The 24545-nt window shown below is 45.7% G+C and overlaps 1 long non-coding RNA gene across 1 annotated transcript in view; it reads left to right on the forward strand.

Annotated features, from left to right (window-relative positions):
- The first annotated feature begins 3708 nt into the window (after positions 1 to 3708).
- Positions 3709 to 24545, forward strand: part of LOC143769786 (uncharacterized) — a 43003-nt gene continuing 22166 nt past the window's right edge. Inside the window, exons 1-2 of the long non-coding RNA XR_013214483.1 lie at positions 3709 to 3762; positions 11910 to 11986. This is a non-coding gene — a long non-coding RNA (uncharacterized LOC143769786). The remainder of the gene's footprint in view (positions 3763 to 11909; positions 11987 to 24545) is intronic.

Below are 24545 nucleotides of genomic sequence, written 5' to 3' on the forward strand. Positions count from 1 at the left end.
CGAGTGGAAAAGCAGTAAACAAGTTTTTGGTGACAAGTATCTAAGTGTTCCTACTCATCGTGAAAGTGTATGCTGTTTCTCTGACCATGTAGTAGGCATTGCAGGACCATGGAAACATCAGGTCCTGCAATGCCTATGCAGCGCCCCAGGGTCCTGGTCGTCGCAGTGGTATTGCTTTCCTCTCGGGGAGAGTGATGCTACGTTTGGAGGCAAAGAAAAATAACTGCATCCAGGTCACACAAACATGCAACACATTTTCACACTCCAGACCACCAGACGGAGCTTCTTCTCCTATTTATTAGGTCACTCCCCATATATATATAACTGGTAGTCTGTAGGGAAAGGCAGAACGTTCCAGACAGTAGTCTGAGGTGGACAGAGGGTTCAAGGAGCTGTGCATGCCCTCAGAGCTGCAGCTCCCAGAAAGAAACATTCAGAAGGCAGAATTGTATTGCAGCGAGCGTGAAGGAAGTCAGAGCAAAGGAGAGGATACCAGAAGGGGACCAGCCCTACACAGGCTGCCTCCTTCTGAGGCGCAGAAGCCCGGTAGCCGGAACACCGAGGGAGTAAGGACCTTTATGCTTTGCTCCAGAGACCGGCAGGACAACTAATTGCAGGTTACCTGTCCGCACCTATACCCAGGAGGCAGGGTGGCATCCCTTAGAGGCCGGGGCGTGCTAGAGTCCCTGTAAACAGCCTCAATCCACCAGTCATACGGGTTTGTCCTATCCTATATGGGGGACAGAGAGAGAGACACCACATCTGTGAGACCCTTATGTGAAGCCATAGGCAGTAAGGGACTACACCACTACAGCGCAAAGGAAGGCTACTGATTTCCACCTGGACAAGGGGACTCTGGATTTGCCTCCAAACCGGCCGGACTCTGCCTGCCCTGTGATCTGGTGCCCTGGACTGTGGATGCTGAAGTCTTCATTAAAGGTAAAGAGACTGCAAACCTTGTGTTCTCGTTCTTCTCTGCGCCTCTCACCACCCACCATCTACACACTGGGAAGCCCTGGGGATACACTTCACCTGTGGGAAGGTATACCATCTAGCTGCCATAACATCACCCCAGCGGACACCTTAAAGCAGCTTCGATCACCCTGACCGAATACCACAGGTGGCGTCACGAACATTCCCCTTAAAGACCTTTCCCTTTTACACGGACGTCCCAGGGCCACGGGCCAGGTCAGCCACCGTGACATCCCCCTGTGAACCGCAGGACCCGATACCGAATACCCCACAGCCCCATGGGGGCGATTCAACTTTGGCGTCACGAACAGGATCTACGAAAGCCTGAAAATCGGGTCATGTGCGCCTATAGACTGTGCCAGAATTGTGCCTGAACTGTAATTTATTGAAAGACTGTATTGCAAAAGACCGCAGCCAGGGGGCGCTGTGTGTGTGCTTCAAGATGCGCTTGGAGGCATAAATGTGATGAGACTAAGTCCGGCGGCAGGAGTGTTAATGGCCGGTGTGTTTGTTGCGGAGGAAGACACTCTGTGCTGTCAATCTGAAGTTTGGTTGGTGTGCTGGGACCTGTAGTCCCACAAGTAGTTGTGTAATGCTAATGGGAGATTGGCAGGGCTAGTTATGAGAGATGGGAGGGTCAGACTAGCCACACACACCCACACTTCCACCCAGGGGAGTGGTTACAGGTATGTAATGTGACCAGAGTGTGGGTCACATGTGGCTGTGTGGTTCCTGTGTATGGATCCGTTTGGTCCATGTGCAAGGTCCTGGACGGTCGGTATTGGAGAAGTCCTGCAAGCACCTGAGACCGTGGACCTGATGTACGGTCAGTGTTGGATTGTCCTGGTATGGGCTGGAGTCCTGGAGGCACTGAGACCGTGAGTCCTGCAATAGCCTGGGTGTTGGAGTGTCCTGAAGTGGCTTGGAGTCCTGGAAGCACTGCTGAGGCTATGGACTGAATGCTCAAGGGTGTTGGATTGTCCTGGTATGGGCTGGAGTCCTGCAAGCACCTGGGAAGAGTGAGTCCTGCAATAGCCCGTGTGTTGGATTGTCCTGGGATGGACTGGAGTCCTGGAAGCACTGCTGAGGCTATGACTGAATGCTTGAGGTGTTGGATTGTCCTGGTATGGGCTGGAGTCCTGCAAGCACCTGGTAAGAGTGTGAGTCCTGCAATAGTCTGGGTGTTGGATTGTCCTGAAGTGGGCTGGAGTCCTGGAAGCACTGCTGAGGCTATGGACTGAATGCTTGAGGTGTTGGATTGTCCTGGTATGGGCTGGAGTCCTGCAAGCACCTGGGAAGAGTATGAGTCCTGGAATGGTCAGAGTGTTGGATTGTCCGCGGATGGACTAGAGTCCTGTAAGCACTTGGGTAGATCATGGACTGATGGCCTGTGTGTTGGAAGTGCCTGTGATTGGTCTTCCTTGAAGCGCATGGAAAGACTGCATCTACAGAGCCTGAGACGGTTTCTGTGTTGGGGAAGCTACAGTTCCTACTGTGGGTCTGGACTATCCGAGGTGCCCTGGTCACAAGGACGGTGATCCCAGTGAGGCAGTTTCCCTGTGAACCAGCACTGGCAGGAGTCAGTGTGTGGAGCCGAAGTTCCTGTGAGGTAAGCCTAATCCCTGGTATGGGAAAAACCTGTGATATACGGCAGAGACGTATCTGCCATTGGAACAGACTGTCGGGGTTTAATATGTTCCGTTGATGCATGTAATGAACTGTAATGGAGAGAGATACCAGTGTGACCACTGAAGGCCATGTAAAACCGTATGTGATATGCTGATATGGCGGTATAATGAACTATTTGTGTTATGGTTTATGACGTTTAATAAACCGGAATAGACTGTTTAAGTGGAGAAATCGTGCCTGAGTGCTTAAATCCCATGCCAAGCGAGTGTCCCCCAACACACTCAGGTAGCGTATCGCCACATAGTTAATAGGCGCGGGCAGATCGCGATTCTGCCCGCGCCTATTGCGGGCACATGTCAGCTGTTCAAAACAGCTGACATGTCCCGGCTTTGATGCGGGCTCACCGCCGGAGCCCGCATCAAAGAGGGGCTTCTGACCTCGGACGTACTATCCCGTCCGAGGTCAGAAAGGGGTTAAAGCAGAGTCGGTCACCCTGACCAAATACCACAGGTGGCTTCACGAACATTCCCCTTAAAGACCTTTACCTTTTACACGGACGTCCCAAGGCCATGTGCCGGGTCAGCCACCGTGACATCCCCCTGTGAACCGCAGGACCCGGTACCGAGTACCCGACGGCCCCATGGGGCGATTCAACTTCACATGAGGAAAGAGACATAGCGAATCAGAAAAACTATACTACATTTCCAATTGGAGGTATTTGCTAATATTATTATTATTACACCTACTACATATTGGGACAGGATCTTGGAGATGGGAATACCTCTTTAAGTGTCAAGAACAGGACTGACAACACAATGTGGAATCCTTGCACCATTCCTCACAGCGTCCCATCCTGTTCTTGGCACTTCTCCAGCACAGTGTATGAAGAATGGTTGCGACGTTGCTGTATTACACTGCACACTTTAGGCATTGTGCTCCTAAAGCTGAATGGTGACGCCTGTACTCTTGTATCACCTTCCTGTCACTGTTTGTTTGTACATTGATGTTATTATTGCACCTACCTTCCCATGATCCATCAGACGTTCTGCATTGTTCAGTATCCTCACATCACCTGTACGACCCATTGTCCATGAGTCACAAAGAGCCGGGCTGAATAACAATCACCCAGTCATCTGCCGGGCAATCCCAACAGCCGAGCCGGTAATAAGCATAGCAGCCATTAATGTTTTAGCCTTCAATTACTGAATATTTTTCCTACACCGCCTATGGACAACTTAATTGGCAAAAGATATGATCTGGTGTAATAAAATCTCCTGGATTACGAAGCATAATTGGTGCCGCTCTACTAGGGTGGCCGCACCATTGGTGCAACATGTGCACAGGGTCCCAGTACATTAGGGGTCCCAATGTCAACTTAAAAAATGTGATTCTATATTAATTACTTGAGTTAATTATATTAATAGTTTACAATTACTGGAGGATCATTACAAATAATTAGGCTTTATAGTGGCTTATGGGATAAGTGTGGACCATATACATTTTTTGGGGGGGAGAAAGGGACCTCTACTATCTGTGCCTGGCTCACTTTCTGTATAGTGAGTCTTTGAAAAAAAAGGAAAATTTTCCCTTGTAATTATTTAGTGGGAAGCGTCGCTGATTCTTTAATTAATATTTTTTCTTTCTCGATATGTCCTAAATATAGTTGAGCCAAGGATTAGCAACAGACAAAGCGGCCATTGCTCACATCACTCGACATTATGCTGAAAGGGAATGCATCATCAGATAATGACTTTCTGTTTAAACCAGGAGGAGTTGTATATAGAGGCTCTCAAATTAAAAAACGGAAATAAAAATCAGTGCTGTACAAGGTATCGCAATAAATGGCAAAACATTAAAAAAGTAATCTAACCAAGTTAGATGACGACGAAACTAGAAAACTGGAAAGTTTCGATGTAAAATCTGATAAGCAGCTATATTTCCCTAAATTCTCAGGTAATAGTTCCCCACAGCCTGGGGAGTTTGTTGAAAATGTTAAAGGGGAAACTAGTATCCCCATGTGAGGGAGCAAGAGGTGACAATATCGAAAAATTAGCTTGGAAGCAAAAAAAAAAAAAAATTAAATTAAATATTATATACGGTATAGATATTTTAAAATAAAGAGATAAAATTCTATGCATAAAAAACTGCTAAATATTATATATATATAAATATATATATACATATAAACACGCATCATATATTGCTGCTGTCTCCTGAAAACAACGTGTTTCGCAGAAACAATGTTCCAATTATCAAGTTTATCTCTTTATTGCTCAATAAATAAACTAAAGGCCCCGTCTCACATAGCGATTTACCAACGATCACGACCAGCGATACGACCTGGCCGTGATCGTTGGTAAGTCGTTGTGTGGTCGCTGGGGAGCTGTCACACAGACAGCTCTCTCCAGCGACCAACGATCAGGGGAACGACTTCGGCATCGTTGAAACTGTCTTCAACGATGCTGAAGTCCCCCTGCAGCACCCGGGTAACCAGGGTAAACATCGGGTTACTAAGCGCAGGGCCGCGCTTAGTAACCCGATGTTTACCCTGGTTACCAAAAAAAACAAACAGTACATACTCACCATGTGATGTCCGTCAGGTCCCTTGCCGTCTGCTTCCTGCTCTGACTGAGCCGCCGTACAGTGAGAGCAGAGCGCAGCGGTGACGTCACTGCTGTGCTCACTGTACGGCCGGATCTCAGTCAGAGCAGGAAGCAGACGGCAAGGGACCTGACGGACATCAGATGATGAGCATGTAGTGTTTGTTTTTTTTTACATTTACGCTGGTAACCAGGGTAAACATCGGGTTACTAAGCGCGGCCCTGCGCTTAGTAACCCGATGTTTACCCTGGTTACCAGTGAAGACATCGCTGGATCGGTGTCACACACACCGATTCAGCGATGTCAGCGGGACCTCAGCGACCGAAAAAAGGTCCAGGCCATTCCGACACGACCAGCGATCTCGCAGCAGGGGCCTGATCGCTGGTACGTGTCACACATAGCGAGATCGCTACTGAGGTCGCTGTTGCGTCACAAAACTTGTGACTCAGCAGCGATATCGCTAGCGATCTCGCTATGTGAGACGGGGGCTTAAGCCACGGGCTGGGCTTACCCTGGAGGGGCATGACTAAGTGGCTACCTCGTTTTCACTAGATAGGCTTGGCCATTAGGTACCACTCCAGGGCAGTCCCTGAGTCTGCAGTAGCTGACCGAAGGGTCAGAGGCAGAACACGAGGTACAAAGGGCACCGACAGAGACGTGGTCAGACAGTCTCAGGAGTGGAGAAATCAGAGTAGACGTGTAAACAAAGCGGGTCGCTAATAGTAGAGACTACACACTAAAGCATCAAGACAGGTAACTAGAGACTGACTGCACACTAGGCACCTAAGTTCAGGCAAGGTGTGCAGGGAGGAGCTGCCTAATATATCCTATTATGGGCAGGGGTTAGGCCAGGGAAGCAAAACTACAGAACTCAGCAGGGTTAGATTCCTGCAGAGTCTGGCTGTGCCTTCCTAGATCTAGGTGGAAACTCTCCAGAAACAGGAATGCAGCAGAGCTGGGAGTGCTGCAGAGGCAGTTCAGTGCCCATGCATGGAGCAGTGTGGTTAATGCAGTGAGTAGGACGATGCTGAGAAGTTGTGCAAGTTACCAGCGTGACACTGCTAATATACACTGCACAAAAAAATAAAGGGAACACTTAAACAACAGAATATAACTCCAAGTAAATCAAACTTTTGTGAAATCAAACTGTCCAGTTAGGAAGCAACACTGATTGACAATCAATTTCACATGCTGTTGTGCAAATGGAATAGACAACAGATGGAAATTATTGGCAATTATCAAGACACACTCAATAAAGGAGTGGTTCTGCAGGTGGGGAACACAGACCACATCTCAGTACCAATGCTTTCTGGCTGATGTTTTGTCACTTTTGAATGTTGGTTATGCTTTCACACTCGTGGTAGCATGAGACGGATTCTACAACCCACACAAGTGGCTCAGGAAGAGCAGCTCATCCAGGATGGCACATCAATGCGAGCTGTGGCAAGAAGGTTTGCTGTGTCAGTCAGCGTAGTGTCCAGAGGCTGGAGGCGCTACCAGGAGACAGGCCAGTACACCAGGAGACGTGGAGAAGGCTGTAGGAGGGCAACAACCCAGCAGCAGGACTGCTACCTCAGCCTTTGTGCAAGGAGGAACAGGAGGAGCACTGCCAGAGCCTTGCAAAATGACCTCCAGCAGGCCACAAATGTGCATGTGTCTGCACAAATGATTAGAAACCGACTCCATGAGATGGTCTGAGTGCCCAACGTCCACAGATGGGGGTTGTGCTCACAGCACCTAATGCAGGACAATGCCAGACCTCATGTGGCTGGAGTGTGTCAGCAGTTCCTGCAAGATGAAGGCATTGAAGCTATGGACTGGCCCGTCTGTTCCCCAGACCTGAATCTGATTGAACACATCTGGGACATCATGTCTCGCACCATCCACCAACGTCACGTTGCACCACAGAGTGTCCAGGAGTTGGCGGATGCTTTAGTCCAGGTCTGGGAGGTGATCCCTCAGGAGACCATCCGCCGCCTTATCAGGAGCATGCCCAGGCATTGTAGGGAGATCATACAGGCACGTGGAGGCCACACACACCACTGAGCATCATTTCCTTGTCATGAGACATTTCCACTGAAGTTGGATCAGCCTGTAACTTCATTTTCCACTTTGAGCATCATTCCAACTCCAGACCTCCGTGGAATATTAGTTGTGATTTACGTTGATAATTTTCATGTTTTATTATTCTTAACACATTCCACTATGTAATGAATAAAGATTTACAACTGGAATATTTCATTCAGTGATATCTAGGAAGTGGGATTTTGGTGTTTCCTTTATTTTTTTGAGCAGTGTATATATTACCTATATATACACACACATTTGTCAGTTTTTATACACATAATTTTATGTTCCTGCTCCTGCTCTCCCGTTTGTCAGACTAAACACCGGGATAACAGACAGGTGCACTTTCAGTCCAGCATGATTGTTTCAGCACCAATAGTGATGGCAGAATGCTGATGAATGGGAACCAGTCACTGAGGAGTTGATAGCAAGTTATAGAGCATGATAATTGGGACTATTAATGTTTATATTAGACCTGTAGATGAATCAAAAGCAGTTCTGACTTGTTTTGCTGGATCAGGGCAGAATAGTGTATGCTTTTGTACACATTTTGTGTGACATGACTTTAAGGCTATGTGCCCACATTGCGGATTCATGTGCGGATTTTTCCCCACCGTTTTTTAAAAATCCGCAGGTAAAACGCACCGTGTGCACATAGCCTAAAACTAATTTGGGACATTTATGAAAGCTCATGCAGAGCAGCTAAGCAGTGGTTTGGCCAGCATGAAACATAGAGGATGGGGCAAAAGTAAATATTAAACCCCTTGGTGCTGCTTAACACAACAGTGCTATCCTCCCAGTGCCAGAGATCATGGTTCCTCTTTCCCCTTTTTATGACTACTTTTTCCACGTTTTTTGTTTGCTATCAAGGGAAAAAAACGTCCTGAAATGGGCCCATTCTCTTCGGCTACCCCATAGCAAACTTATAATTTCCCCTTAAGGCCCAGCATACGAATTAGCTAAAAGTTAGCTGAACCGGCCAATTGCCCAAACCTCATGTGTATGGGGGCCTCCGACTGTGCCCTGACAGATTTTGATTCCACTCTAGATCTACCATGTGTTACTGGTAGATAGGTTTTTCTCACTGTTTTATGTTATAATAAGCAGTTTTCCTGCACCAATTTTACACATTTTAAGAAAACACTCTTGACTCAAAAGCCAAATAAGTCTGAACTTTGCACTTTGAGATTTCTTGTTTACGAGCCACATTGTCCTGAGGTGTCAAGGACACATCATATGACATCAATGTATTAAAGGTCCTCTACCAAAATCAATAATTCTAAAGTCAGTCTCATATTATAGGTCACAGAACCATATTACGGTACTTTCATTTAGTTCATATAATCATTGTTACTACCAAATAGAGACATTTTCCATGGTCTCAACTTACTATTAAATTATATCAAATGCTAACACAACTTTTTATCCAAAAATTGTGCTGTTTTTAATTAGATTTATTGAAGAGAATGTAGTTTGGGAAAAAACCTTTCCATTTGGTTGTATTATTCTATAGGGCTTGTTTCACAAATTACGTATGTCTCTTAGCCAGAAGATAGGTGATAAACCTGTGATCTCTGGGGGTTGTAGCAAAGCCAGGTAGAACTGCAGGATTTGATTCTCCTGCCTTGCTTTTTACTAGAACCTGGGCTGGTGTTCACTAGGTGTCAGTCTGCTGGATGAGTAGACTTGAGTGTGCTGCTGGTGAGTGTCCAGATAAAATGTGAGCTGAAAAAGAGATGTGTTGGGGTCTCTCTCTGAATGGAGACTGTATGAGTCAGCTAGGAAAGCTGAGCAGTCTGTGTGTGCAGAGAACCATGTGGAAACTGCAGCCTGTTCAGTGTGAACTGTACCTGGAGTTGAATACTTCTGTTTGGCTCTGGAAGCTGCTGGAGGTCAGGCTGAAGGTGATACATAGACTGGTGGGATTGTGCCCCTTCTGTGTGTACAGTTTGCTCTGGGATAATGAACTGTAATCTGTTGGGTGAGCCCGCACTGGCATATGCTGAATTAACTGTTTATTTGCTGTGATACCTTTGTGCCCAGAAGAGGCTGTTTTTGGTTTTGAATTCCATGGAGACTTATGAAAGCAATAAAACTGTACCTGTTTGGACCAAACTGCATTGCCTGTGTGAATGCTGCCTAATGCCTACTTGAGAGAGTGAATCCCTACTTGAGAGAGTGAATCCCTACAATATGAAATGCAAAGATACAGGTAGCTAGTATGCTATGTGTTAAATCAGTGTCTGGATGGTACAGTCAAGCCAAAATGATTTGCAGGACCCTGGTGCAGCGCCACATCAGTAGTCCATGGCCACTGGATCACAACACCATGAACCTCCAACTACCTGCGATATCCCCGACGCCTCTTCTGATGGGTAGACTGCTGCAACGTCAATACTTTGCAGTGCAAAGCATGTATAGTGTTGCGGTAGCCTTCCAATCATTAGAGGTAGGAGTACATGAGGAGTCCAGCACAGCAGTGTTTCTTGCAAAATTGTTGGTGTCTTTTAGAGACACGCACAAACCAGCTGTCCGACATGGTCATGTTTTGAGCTAACGGCCCTTAGTCATAGCAATATCTATGATTGAGAGCTGTGAGCTTGAAACAAGCCACCAACAGTTTTTCGAGACCTCCTTTTCTTGTACTTCTGGTTCTTGTGGATCTACAGTCCACTTTCAAAGAGTCACTGAAATGTCGCAGGTACTATAAGGTTTACATTGCTCTGGTCCAGCTGCGAATGACTACTGACATGGCGATATATCCACTAATCTCTCATTCATGGATTTGTAGCTGTAATTCAGAAAAACAAAGCTTCAGACATTTCCACTTGAAAATGACACGATAAAAAGTGGAGACTCATTTTAAGACTGAGAACAGAGAATTAGAACAAGGCTCTCATTTGCAAGTTGCACAATTTGGGAAGAACCAGATTTCTGCTACCAATGCTATCCATTCAGCAATTCTGCTACCCATTTAGTAATGCAAATCCATACCTGGCATTCACAGGTTTCTTTGGAAGATCAATTTCACCGATCATAATCCACATAAAAATAACCGAAAATGTAATCTACAGCAATCTGCTGCTGTTGGAAGACGACTCCTTCCCCAAACATAAGTTCCCCAACGCAATATCTCCAACAGGGCCTCTCACAGGTGTACACAAAAAAAAATGTTCTCCAGCGTAGATAAGTAAAACTTCACATTTATTCCAAATTTGTTAAAATGAGGACATGTTGACACCCCAAAGAGATCGGGGGAGCTTGACCTACGAGTTTCGACTTAGAAAGTCTTAGTCATGGTCTAAGACTTTCTAAGTCGAAACGCATCAGTCAAGCCCCCCTGGGATCTCTTTGGGGTGCCAACATGTCCTCATTTTAACAAGTTTGGAATAAATGTGAAGTTTTACTAATCTATGCTCGAGAACATTTTTTTTCTTTTTGCTTCAAGAAACGGCCAGGACCAGGGCTGCTCCAAGTGTGGATTTCCTCCCCCATCCAGTGCCAGACACATGGTGAGCTGACTATTTCCCCCTCTTTACACATACAAAAAAAACAATTCTGTGCCAATGTTTTTTTAATGGATTTAGGGTATTATGAGGGTGCTGAAATAAAAAAAAAAATCCAATTATTTTTGCTGAAATGGTTCTAGTTTTTGAGGTAATTCATCCATGAAAATATTGTATGCCTCCAATGCCACTTGTGTGTGATAATAATAACACTAATCTTTATTTTTATATAGCGCTAACATATTCCGCAGGGCTTTACAGTTTGCACACATTATCATCGCTGTCCCCGATGGGGCTCACATCTAAATTCCCTATCAGTATGTCTTTGGAATGTGGGAGGAAACCGGAGAACTCGGAGGAAACCCATGCAAACATGGGGAGAACATACAAACTCCTTGCAGATGTTGTCCTTGGTGGGATTTGTACCCAGGACCTCAGCGCTGCAAGGTTGCAGTGCTAACCACTGAGCCACCGTGCTGCCCTATAACAAATGCAATAGTTTTTTGTCTTTTGACTCTTTATCAGTCATTGTCTTAGGCAATTAAATATTCCTTATAATTAAATTTCTACCCTTACAATGCTATAAAAGCCACTTTTTGAAGCCAGAATTCAACTGTAATTAACTATTAAATATCTCAGAAACTAGAGCCAATCTGGGAAAACCGAAGTCATATTCTTAATGAGCACTAAAAACTTTATATAAAACTGTTTAGACATAGTTGGCACCAAAATCACGGTGTACCAGTGTTTTGGTTCTGTAATAGTATTGGGGTTTTTTCATATGGGCTAAAGGAACCTTTTGGGCCCTTTAAGCTTCATGGAACAGGTGCGACTACAACCCCTGCGCCTACTATAGTTATGCCCTTGGGGATGAACCATTTTTTTAACTTGATCCACTAAAGTGGGAGTTGTTCATACTCAAAGGGTAACCATTGTGACATACAGCGTGAGCCCTGAGCTTTGGATTGCCCTTAAATGGGTTTTCCCCATGAATAAAATAGATTTTAATGCATAGATCTTGGAATAAAAATACGTTCCACAATTGGATGTGTTAAAAAAATGTTCCTGTGCTGAGATAATCTTATAAATGTGCCCCTGATGTGTACTGTGTAATGGCTGTGTCTGACCTTGCAGGAACATGGTCTGATCACACCACAGCTCCTGGAGAGGAAGCAAAAGAGTAAGCCTCGATCGGACCCACGAACGTAAAGGTAAGTGCAATGTGAAGGCACCATAAGAAAGTTTGTAGCACTGTTGGGATTGTACAAATGGCTGCGAGCCATAATTCTCTTTCTGGGAGGGATGGTGTACAGGTATATCATGACATCGCTATTTGGATCTTTTCATATATAATTTCGTTTGTTTTGGTCGTGTTGATTATTGATTCATAGAGTGACACAATTTAATAAGTAGTTCTTTGTTTTTCTCTTAGCATGATTGGTCCATGATTTAGAAATCACCCATACAAGTTGAAACAGAGGTGTATCTTATTGCTACAGATCATTTAATCCTGACTGCCTGGGGACTGCTGCTCAATAATATGATTTGCAGCGAGGACAGGTTTTCCCGACTTTAACAAACAAGACTGGCTTAACTTGTTTGTGGACGTTATCACTCAGGCTGGTGTCACTGGATTATCCAGCAATGAGCCTTGGTGATAATAACAATGTCTTACAGGTCATTACAAGGGAACAATTCATATACTTTCATAAGCTGCAAACTTCATTATTATTATTATTAGTGCCATTATTCCATGGCACTTTACATGTGAAAAGGGGCATACGTAATAAAAAACAAGTACAATAGTCTTAAACAATACATGTCATGACTGGTAAAGGAGGGGAGAGGAACTTCATACAATATATTTACAAATTTACCACTTAGAATATATCAGAGACAAACATACAATGCTCGGAAAGAGGTATTTATTGATCTATGGCCACTATGCTCTCTAAGGTCTTGTTTAGATGACCGTTTTTCACTTACCGGTACATGTTCTATCTATGGTGTGCCCAAATAGAAAACACACCCTTTTTAGTTTATGGGGCTTTTTTTTGGTGTCTCTGTTTCTTTGCAAAACAAGAGAACAGGAGAAAAAGCGCTTCATGTGTGAATCAACGTCACACAGAGAACTCAGAGTGCCGGTGTGATAGGCCATAGCATACCCCAAGTCCAGACTATACCCGGGATAATGCGGCCTAGGCCATTTCATATCCCCTCATGCCATTATACCCCCCCTTAATATCAGCAGTGTTGAGTGATATACACACAAATTACTTAATTTTTCAACAACTTATTGGGGGTTTAGGTTTGTCAGGTAAGTTATGTGAGAAGATAACTGACTTAAATCTTAAAGTTCTAAACACATAGACATTTATTACTTGAACCAGAAAAACTTCAAATAAGGACAAAATCATCAGAACAGAAACCATATTTCTTGATCCATTACAAGCTCTATCAAGTGGTGAGGAGGGTCTATAATAGCAGAGGACGCTCCCAAAGTACATGAACACACGAGAAGAAAAAGAACACATAAAGTCCCAAATAAAAATATATTATAGTTTATATATTATAGTTTATTCAGAAAACATATAAAACATAACATTAAAAATAGTAATAATCAAGTTGAAGACAAAGATGAATAGTAGATATTACAGGTGTAAGACACCGAGTCCACATCAATTTAAGTGGAAGGAAGTACAAAAAATAGAGTTCCCCAAATAAGTGCAGTTTTCATTAAAGGCCAAACCAATCACCGTCTCACACTAAGTGAGTAATCAAAAAATAACCAAACATTTTAAAGAATGTAGAATATTGAGACAGCGAGTGGCATAATGAACACTAGAAAGTCATTACCCAGAAATAAAGAGGTGTATACCACTTTTAGAAAACAAAAAAAGACCCCCCCACATGTTACAAGCTGCCCTTACCCATAGTCTCCACTTCGGAACCCAGTGTACGCAGCCCCAACGCGCGTTTCGCGTGGGCTTCCTTGGGGGGCAATCAGTAACTCAAAACTGAAAATAAAGATTAAACAACAGCCACAAGACGGATTTCATCAAACAAGGTATCATTTTAGTCAGTATAACGGAGCCAACCTGACACTAACTATAAGGCATCTATGGAAAGTAAAAGATCACTGTTATGGTAACTTATACATAAGCTTTGCAAGAAGCTGTTTCTTCCAGGACATTTTTGTCACCAGTGGGTCACGTCCTCCTTGGAGATCTGGGTTTAGAAAGTCGCTACGTATTGTGAATCGCAGATCTTCCATTTAGCCGATGTGTTTGTGTTTCATTTTAAATGGATTTAGTTTCCTTTGGTGCTGAAGAGGTTAACGACCCTTTCTATGATAGTTAGAAACTTGAAGCTCCATCTCACAGCTGTTCCTGACATGGTCATTTCCTCTCCTATAAAATCTAGTCAGATCTTCTCTTCCTAGCTCCTGTGCTGAATTTTTAGATCATTGCTGCTATTGGATATTGTTGCGGGCTGTATGCTTTCCTCATTGTCCTATTCCCATTTGGTTGGTACATTCCTATCCCTTCCTATATACTTCGCTACTATCAGGACCCTGTCCGCACCGGCGCGCTGCCACGGCTGAGCAGGGTAACTCACCCACACTGCAGGAGAGCCCAGAGTAAGCTCAGGCAGACGGGACCTGCGCAGCGTGCTGAAGGTAGCAGAAAACAGAAGGACCTACGATCATGTGACCACAGGGGGCGGGGCTTAGCATCCTGCTACTGGAGATAAGTGCAGGATTTTACAGGTACCCTGAAATAGAGGAAGGGAAAACTCAAGTCGTACAAACGGGGGTCATACACGGAGAGGGCGGCGCGGTACAGAAGGGTGGAGCAGAGAATAGTCAGAACGTAAGCAAGTAGTCATACACAGAGATAGCAATGCAGTACAAAAGGGACAGACAGAACTCTAAACGGAGACAGAACCAGATCAGAACCAGACAAGCATAAAGTACAGGCACAACAGGGTCACACACACCGGCCAAGGGTCTGAGTAAAAGCAACAGAGGATGGCTCCACAATGAGACTATAAAAAGCCTCCCAGAATCCCAGAGCGAGGCCATCCAAGTTAACCCTAAAACCACCTAATCCCAGTAACTCAGCAGACCTTGACAGTACCCCCCTTTTAACTGGGGGGCATCCGGACCCCCAGGTTTCCCAGGGTGTCGGGCATGGAATGCACGAACCAGGCGGTCAGCGTGTACCGATCTGGCTGGTACCCAAGACCGATCTTCCGGACCGTACCCCCTCCAATGCACCAGATATTACAAAGACCCCCGAACCTGCCTGGAGTCCACAATATGTTGCACTTTAAACTCCATATGCCCATCAACCAAGACTGGAGAAGGAGCGGCGTTTGAATCCTCCCTCACTGACCCCAAAGGTTTAAGTAAGGACCTATGAAGCACATTATGGAGTTTTAAAGAGGGGGGCAGACGGAGGCAATAGGCTACCGGGTTCACCACCTCCATGACTTCATAAGGGCCAATAAATTTAGGTCCAAGTTTGACGGAGGGCACTCGAAGGCTTATGTTCCGTGTGGAAAGCCAAACTTTATCTCCACATTGCAACATCTGAGCAGAGTCCCTTTTTTATCTGCAAAACGTTTATATTTTTGCTGAGCCCTAGAAATATTTAGTCGAACCTTTAATCAAAGATCCCTAAGATGATTGACCCCATCCTCTGCCCCCGGAATTCATACGAGAGAATTCATCAAAATGAGGGTTTATCCCATAATTAACAAAAAATGGTGACCTACCGGTAGACTGGTTTACTCGGTTGTTGAAGGCGAACTCTGCTAACGGTAGGGCTTCAGACCAGTCGCTTTGCAGGGAAGAAGTCAAGCATCGCAGAATTTGTTCAAGTGACTGGTTGGTGCATTCAATTTGTCCATTACTTTCTGGATGATACGCTGAGGAAAATGACAAAGATATCCCCAATTTTTTACAAAATGCTTGCCAAAACTTAGACACAAAATGAGACCCTCTATCTGACACAATATTCATAGGCACCCCGTGCAAGCGTACCACCTGGGAAAGAAAAAGTCTAGAGAGAGTCTCTGCTGAAGGTAAACTTGCCATGGGTACAAAATGTGCTAATTTAGAAAATCTGTCCACAATTACCCAAATAACAGTATTTCCACGGGACAATGGAAGATTAGTGATGAAGTCCATGGACAAATGAGTCCATGGTCTTCCCGGAATTGCTAAAGGCACCAATTCCCCGGTCTGCCAGCAATGAGAGCTCTTAGAACGGGCACAAATTCCACATGCAGCGATATGTTTCTTAACATCCGAAGCCATTAAAGGCCACCAAAAAACTCTTGCCACTGCTTCTCGCGTGGCCGCTATACCTGGATGAGCACTCAACTTCGAATCATGGAACTCCCATAGGAGTTTGGTACGCAAATGTTGCGGAACAAATAGTTTGTCTTCAGGTTTGGACCTTGGTGCTGAAGATTGAGCCCCCACAATCTCCCGCTCCAATTTCGATGACACTTCGGCAACCACGATACTGGGTTGAAGAATGGGGGACGGCGGATCGGGGACAGACAATGGTTCAAAACTACGTTACAAAGCATCAGCCTTCACGTTTTTTGACCCTGGACGAAAAGTAATGGAAAGCTGGAAAAAAAAGTGACCAGCGAGCTTGCCTGGGAGTCAGTCTCTTAGCAGATTTGATATATTCTACATTTTTATGGTCTGTGATAACTGTAATAGGGTGAGCCGCTCCCTCCAAAAAATGCCTCCATTCTTCGAACGCAAATTTAATAGCCAAGAGCTCCCTATTGCCTACGTCATAATTTTTTTCAGCGGGAGAAAATGTCTTTGAAAAATAGGCACAAGGCCTGAGATTAGTTAGGGAAGCCGGTCCTTGTGATAACACTGCCCCCACCCCCACCTCAGAAGCATCAACCTCAACCACAAATGGCATAGAAGGGTCGGGTTGAACCAGGATAGGAGCAGATGTGAAACAGTTTTTTAGCTTTAGAAATGACTGTTTAGCTAAAGGGGACCAATTACTGACATCTGCCCCTTTACAAGTGAGATCAGTGAGAGGCTTCGTTATCTGTGAGAACCCTTTAATAAATTTGTGATAATAATTTGCGAATCCCAAGAAGCGCTGGAGTCCCTTAAGGTCCCGAGGCTGGACCCACTCCACAATAGCTTGCACCTTCTTGGGATCCATGCGAAACCCCTGAGGTGAGATAATAAGACCTAAAAATGACAACTCTTGAACAAAAAATGAACATTTCTTGAGTTTGACATACAATTCATTTTCTCGGAGCCTCTGGAGTACAGTTTTAACATGTAACAAATGTGACTGTTTATCGGCAGAACAAATCAGGATATCATCCAGGTATACAACTACAAAGCGGCCGATGAGGTCCGAGAACACAACATTAATAAAATTTTGGAAAACCGTTGGTGCATTGGTGAGACCAAACGGCATTACCAAGTTCTCAAATAATCCCTCAGAAGTAAGAAAAGCAGTTTTCTACTTATCCCCTTCCCGTATCCTTATCAGATTATAGGCCCCTCTGAGATCCAATTTAGAGAACCATCTGGATCCAGAGAGCTGATTACAGAGATCGGGAATCAAAGGCAGGGGATATGTGTTCCTGACCGTGATTTTATTTAACTCTCGAAAGTCGAGGCAGGGACGTAGGCCGCCATCTTTTTTCTTAACAAAGAAAAACCCCGCTGCCACCGGGGAAACTGAAGGTCTTATGTGCCCCTTACGAAGGCTACTCTGGAATACCCTCCAGACTAATAGAAGACATAGAGACAGGTTTTGCAATTTTCACACAAAAACCAGATCTATGGTAACAGTCGACACATTTGGACCCCCACTTGACAATCTCCCCCAATTCCCAATCAATCATGGGATTGTGGCGTTGAAGCCATGGCATGCCCAAAACCAGCCATGCGGGCAATTTGTCCATAACAAAACATTCAATTTCTTCCATGTGGGAAGAACCAATTTTCAATACAAATTTCTCAGAAACAAAAAGAATCCTCGTTTGGGTGAGAGGAGATGAGTCAATGGTCACGACTTTAAGTGGGGTATGAAGCCTGACTGTCCCTATCTGGTGTTGGGAAATGATATCAGAGCTGACCAGGTTGAGAGATGAACCACTATCCACCAGTGGTGTAGACAAAAAAATGATAATTGTCTACCAACAGTTCAACCTTTAGAAAAACCTTAGCACATGAGGAAGGAAGTACCTTAAGGTCTGAGCAGCCTCCTCGACCACTACCCAGGCCTAGTCGTTTTTCGTCGCCTTGGAGGACGACGGACACTCCTTTTTCCAGTGACCGGACTCCCCACAGTAAAAACAAAGCTGTTTCTCCCAGCGACGTTCTCTCTCTTTTTCTCTGATAGAGGTGACGCCAACTTCCATAGGCTCAGGAGTAGCAAATGTGATACCAGTCTCTTTGCTGCCGGAGAATATAGACGTTTCGGACTGCATGATGCCCCTAGCCCGAAGCCTGCGGTCCATACGCAATGCTTGCGTAATGGCATCCTCCAAAGTGTCTGGTGGTGGATGAAGGGCCAGTGCATCTTGGAGGCATTCAGATAGCCCTCTGCGGAATAGGCCCTGAAGGGCAGCATCATCCCACGAGATATCTGCTGCCCAGCGTCGGAACTCCGCACAGAACCACTCAGCCGAGCGTTTACCCTGGCGCACATTCATCACCATATCTTCAGCCATACGAACCCTGTCAGATTCATCATATATGCGACCCAGGGCTTCAAAAAAACCATCAACAGTCATTCTCTCTGGGGCAGAAAGAGATAGAGAAAAGGCCCATGCTTGTGGAGCACCCCGAAGAAGGGAAATGACGACCCCCACCCTCTGAAACTCGTCCCCGGAGGAGCGGGGCCTTAGAGGGAAAAAAAAGCTTGCATCCTTCTCTGAAGGCTCTGAACTCCCTTTTATCCCCTGAGAAAGGATCAGGCAATTTGACTGGAGATTCAGGGGACACTAATGACACATCTCTAGGAGTCCCTGCAGCGACAACTCCCTGCACAGTACCCACCAACTGTTGCTGGGTATGAGCCATCACACGCTGTTCCACACTGAGTGTCTGGAACATTTGAGTCAGGTTATTGACCTGATCAGCCAAAGCTTGCATGGGATCCATAGTGCTAATTTGCACAGAAAATCACACAAGGTTCCCCAACCTAAAAAAGTATGGTCGCTTATAATATCAGGACCCTGTCAGCACCAGCGCGCTGCTACGGCTGAGCAGGGTGACTAAGGCTGCTTTCACACTAGCGTCGGTACGGGCCCGTCGCAGTGCGTCGGGCCGACGTACCGACGCATGCTGTGAAATAAATGCCCGACGTGGGCAGTGGAAGCAGTCTTAAGATGCTGCCGGTGCCCCATTGCAAGGTCCGGGGAGGAGGGGGCGGAGTTTCGGCCACGCATGCGCAGTCGAAAATGGCGGTCTCGACGCACAAAAAAGTTACATGTAACTTTTTTTTGTGGCGGCGGTGCGCCAAAACACGACGCAACCGTCGCACGACGGTTGCGACGTGTGGCACTGCGTCGCAATGCGTCGCTAATAAAAGTCTATGGATAAACGCATCCTGAGGGCAACTTTGCAGGATGCGTTTTTTCTCCACAACGACGCATTGCGACGTGCAGTGCCCGACGCTAGTGTGAAAGTAGCCTAACCCACACTGCAGGAGAGCCCAGAGTAAGCTCAGGCAGACGGGACCTGCGCAGCGTGCTGAAGGTAGCAGAAAACAGAAGGACCTACGATCATGTGACCACAGGGGGCGGGGCTTAGCGTACTGCTACTGGAGATAAGTGCAGGATTTTACAGGTACCCTGAAATAGAGGAAGGGAAAACTCAAGCCGTACAAACGGGGGTCATACACGGAGAGGGCGGCGCGGTACAGAAGGGTGGAGCAGAGAATAGTCAGAACGTAAGCAAGTAGTCATACACAGAGATAGCAATGCAGTACAAAAGGGACAGACAGAACTCTAAACGGAGACAGAACCAGATCAGAACCAGACAAGCATAAAGTACAGGCACAACAGGGTCACACACACTCGGCCAAGGGTCTGAGTATAAGCAACAGAGGATGGCTCCACAATGAGGCTATAAAAACCCTCCCAGAATCCCAGAGTGAGGCCATCCAAGTTAACCCTAAAACCACCTAATCCCAGAAACTCAGCAGACCATGACAGCTACGTTTGGTGTTTTTGTGTTTCCTGCTTTCTGTTCTGGTCTGTCTTACGTGTGAATACTCTAGCATTTCTGTCCCAGGTCTCCTGGTGAAGGAGGAGTGGACAGCTTAGGGAATAACAGGAGAACAGTAGGCTGGAGGCCTAAACCTCCTCACCTTTAGAGGTACCTTTGAGAGTGGGGTTAATTAGGGCCCCTGTCCCAGGGACGGTTCAGGGCACCTTTCCCTAATCATGTACAGTCACTGAGTGACAATTTGGTGCTTACTTTTACACAAAATACTTATTACTGTACTTTTTTGTCTAGCTTTGTGATTGCTTTGCTGGCTATTATGGTCTCACAATTTTTTTTTCACATTTTGTCTTTTAATTCCGATTGGTCATGCTAGGATTATGTTTCACTCTCTGGCCAAAGAACACGGCCTAGCTCTATTGGAAATGCAAACTGGTTCATTGATCTTTTCTGAAATATTCATGTTAAGAAGGATTTCTTTTTGCTTTAGATTTCAGATTTGTCACAGCCACAAAAGATTTATTTCGCAATATAACATTTTTATATAAATCTAATATTTCATCCAGGATTGTATAGATCCCAGAAGAAAGATATTGCGTTCAGAAGGCGGGTTATTTGATGTGGAAGCTAACAAGCTGAAACATTTGTCTGCCGGAAGATCTTAGTATATGGAAGGTCATTCTCTGAATACATTTAGGAACATCATGTTTCTAGATATAATGAGGAATGCTTCTTTACTTCTGTGATTTATGTCATAAAGTCCCTTCTTCACCATTCTAAATATAGACCAGAAGCATAGTAGAAAATAATATCAGACAAAGATAAAAAAAAAATCAGCTGCATTTAAATAAAAGCAAATGCATATCCCTTTCATCAATTGGCAAGAGGTGAAAAATGAAAAAAAAAACCCGAACGTATTGCTGGGCTCCATTAAACTTAGTCGGTGGGCTGGTGGCTGTGAAAATAGGGGTGCACTGAAGAACCACCTTGTCTGAGAAATAGATCATTTGGATCAATTGGAGACATTTAAAATAAAAGTCTCATGTAGAAGTCTGTGGATCTCGGTCTGATCATGGACTGGCCGTGGGTCTTCCCACCAGAGTGTGACAGCCTCATTAGCAGTATATGAGGCGGTCATGTTTAGGTTGGGAGATCCATAGCTAGTCTATACATTGCAGTCTGTGATCGGACCGAGATCCATGGACGTCCGCCTGAGCGCTAAGGAAACTGCAGCTGAGCCAGTGTATCCATGGCTGCATTCACACTATGTTTTTGCTATAAGTCAGACGTATACTGAAGCTTTCCTATAGTCTGTGACAAAGTAGAATAATTTTGCCAAATTCTTGACCAGTTCAGGCCTAAACATAATGCAACAAAAAAAAAAATATTGGATCACTGTTTTGGGGAACTACATGTATATAATAGACTGAAGAAGACCCTAAAACTTGAAATGAGTTGTTAAAAAATAAAATATTTTGTAAGTATCATAAAAGTAAGGAGAGGATTCTGATTTCCATTAATGGCTAGATCCAGCTGAAGAGGTAGGATGGACCAGTTGGTTGGGTACAGAGAAACGGGACTGGAGGGTTAGGTTGAAGGAATGGCTAGAGCTGGCACATACCATGAGGGAAGAAGTGGTGAATGTCCACCTTTCCATCACATTTCAGAGCATTCAGTAGTCTGTCCGTATATTATATATAGCTATAATATATAAATCTCTGCTGGTAGGGTGTAGGTTTCTTAGTTGAAGAACTTCGTCTGCCAGGGCGGTAGGTGGTGAAGGTTGTCTCTGAAAGCAGTTATTATCCTGGATTCCAGGGCCCATCAGAGACATGGCATTCACTATGGAAGTCAACATTTGGGGGGCAGCTCAATAAATACTTTAAGTAGCAATAAAAGGTCAAAGGTTTTAGTGCAATATAGGCAAATTGCCTCTTCAAAAGACGAGCACAATATATAGCGTCTAATCATCAGCGCCTTCAACTTTTTGAGAAGTGGATACCTAATAGACCAAAATTAAGGGCTCATCCATTTAAAGAAATCCCTATAGAAATATAGGTGCACCAGCCAAGGATAAATTAAATTTTTTTTCTTTACTAAACAATTTTTGAAAAGTGGCTAGAATTTAGTGAAGAAGACCATGTTCGAGCGCCATCTGACAATCACTATATTTATGCCACAATGGTGGCATAAGTAATAGCAGAAATGCACACTTGCACAATTCTGACGTGTGCACACGGGCATCTATATATATATAAGAGGCATCGTGATTACTCGCTAATCCTGCCCCCTGCACAGTAGCTCCACCCCCACACATCACCACACATAATCCCGCCCCCCACCACCCCATTATTACACACAATCCCGCCACATTACCATACACAATCCTGCCCCCCCACATTACCACACACAATCCCGCCCCCCCACCACATTACCACACACAATCCCGCTCCCCCACATCACCACACACAATCCCGCCCCCCCACATTACCACACACAATCCCGCCCCCACATTACTACACACATCCCGCCCCCCACAATACCACACACAATCCCGCCCCCCCACCACATTACCACATATAATCCCACCCCCCACCATATTACCACAAAATCCTGCCCCCACATCACCACACATAATCCCGCCCCCCACCACATTACCACATAATCCCGCCCCTGCACAGTAGCTCTGCCCCCCACCCCATCACCACACATAATCCCGCCCCCCCACATTACCACACATAATCCCGCCCCCCACCACATCACCAAACACAATCCCGCCCCCCACATTATTACACACAATCCCACCCCCCCACCACATCACCACACAATCCCACCCCCCATCACCACACACAATCCCGCCCCCCACCACATTACCACACACAATCCCACCCCACCACATCACCACGCACAATCCCACCCCCCCACATCACCACGCATAATCCCGCCCCCCGCATTACCATACACAATCCTGCCCCCCACTACTTTACCACACACAATCCCGCCCCCCCACATTACCACACACAATCCCGCCCCCCCACATTACCACACACAATCCCGCCCCCCCACATTACCACACACAATCCCGCCCCCCCACCACATTACCACACAAACCCACCCCCACATTACCACACATAATCCCGCCACCCCACATTACCACACACAATTCCGCCCCCCACATTACTACACACAATCCCGCCCCCCCACATTACCACACACAATCCTGCCCCCACATTACCACACATAATCCCGCCCCCCACGTTACCACATAATCCCGCCCACCACCACGTTACCACATAATCCCGCCCCCACCACATTACCACACATAATCCTGCCCCCCACCACATCACCACACACAATCCCGCCCCCCCACATCACCACACACAATCCTGCCTCCCACATTACCACACACAATCCCGCCCCCCACCATATTACATTACCACACATAATCCCGCCCCCCACATTACCACACATAATCCCGCCCCCTCACATATTACCACACATAATCCCGCCCCCACATTACCAGACATAATCCCGCCCCCTCACATTACCACACGAGGCTCCGACTGTTATGGTTCTGGTGGTAAGAACACATGAACTGACCTGATAGGTAAACCAAAACATAGGACAAGCTCTGGGGATGTGGGAACTTTACTGACCGCAATCCTGATCCTATCAACACACACATTATAGGCAGCCGTGGAGCGTTCCTAACTCGGCCTAGACGCCTCTGCACAGCCTGAGAAACTAGCTACCCCTAGAGAGAAACAAAGCCTCACTTGCCTCAGAGAAATTTTCCCCAAAGTGAGAGCAGCCCCCACAAATAATGACGGTGAGTTAAGAGGAAAACACAAACATAGAAATGAAATAGGTTTAAGCAAATGAGGCCCGCTAATAACTAAATAGTCAGAGGATAGCAAGGAATCTGTGCGGTCAGTATAAAATACTACAAAAATTATCCACGCAGAGAATACAAAAGACCCCCACACCGACTCACGATGTGAGGGGCGCAACTCCGCACCCCAGAGCTTCCAGCTAGCAATCAAATAGCATATAAGCAAGCTGGACTGAACTCATCATATACTGGGAAACATTTTCAAATAGCAATGAGCAAAAATAGACTAGGATGAACTTAGCTTCTCCACGAGGAGACAGGTCACAAGGGAAGTCCCAGAGAGATCTGAACCAGTACTGAATACAACGACAGCAGGCAACAAGTAAAGGTCCAGGTGGAGTTAAATAGGCAGCAAGCCTAGCAGAAAACGAGGCAGCTGGAGTCCAGCTACAGACCAGCCGTAACACTAAAAGCCACCAGAGGGAGCCCAAGAACAGAACTCACAAAGTACCACTCATGACCACAGGAGGGAGCCCGAGAACGGAATTCACAACAGTACCCCCCCCTTGAGGAGGGGTCACCGAACCCTCACCAGAGCCCCCAGGCTGATCAGGATGAGCCAAATGAAAGGCACAAACCAAATCGGCAGCATGGACATCAGAGGCAACAACCCAGGAATTATCCTCCTGACCATAGCCCTTCC

The sequence above is a fragment of the Ranitomeya variabilis genome, chromosome 4 (assembly GCF_051348905.1).
Source record: "Ranitomeya variabilis isolate aRanVar5 chromosome 4, aRanVar5.hap1, whole genome shotgun sequence".
Taxonomy (NCBI): Eukaryota; Metazoa; Chordata; class Amphibia; order Anura; family Dendrobatidae; genus Ranitomeya; species Ranitomeya variabilis.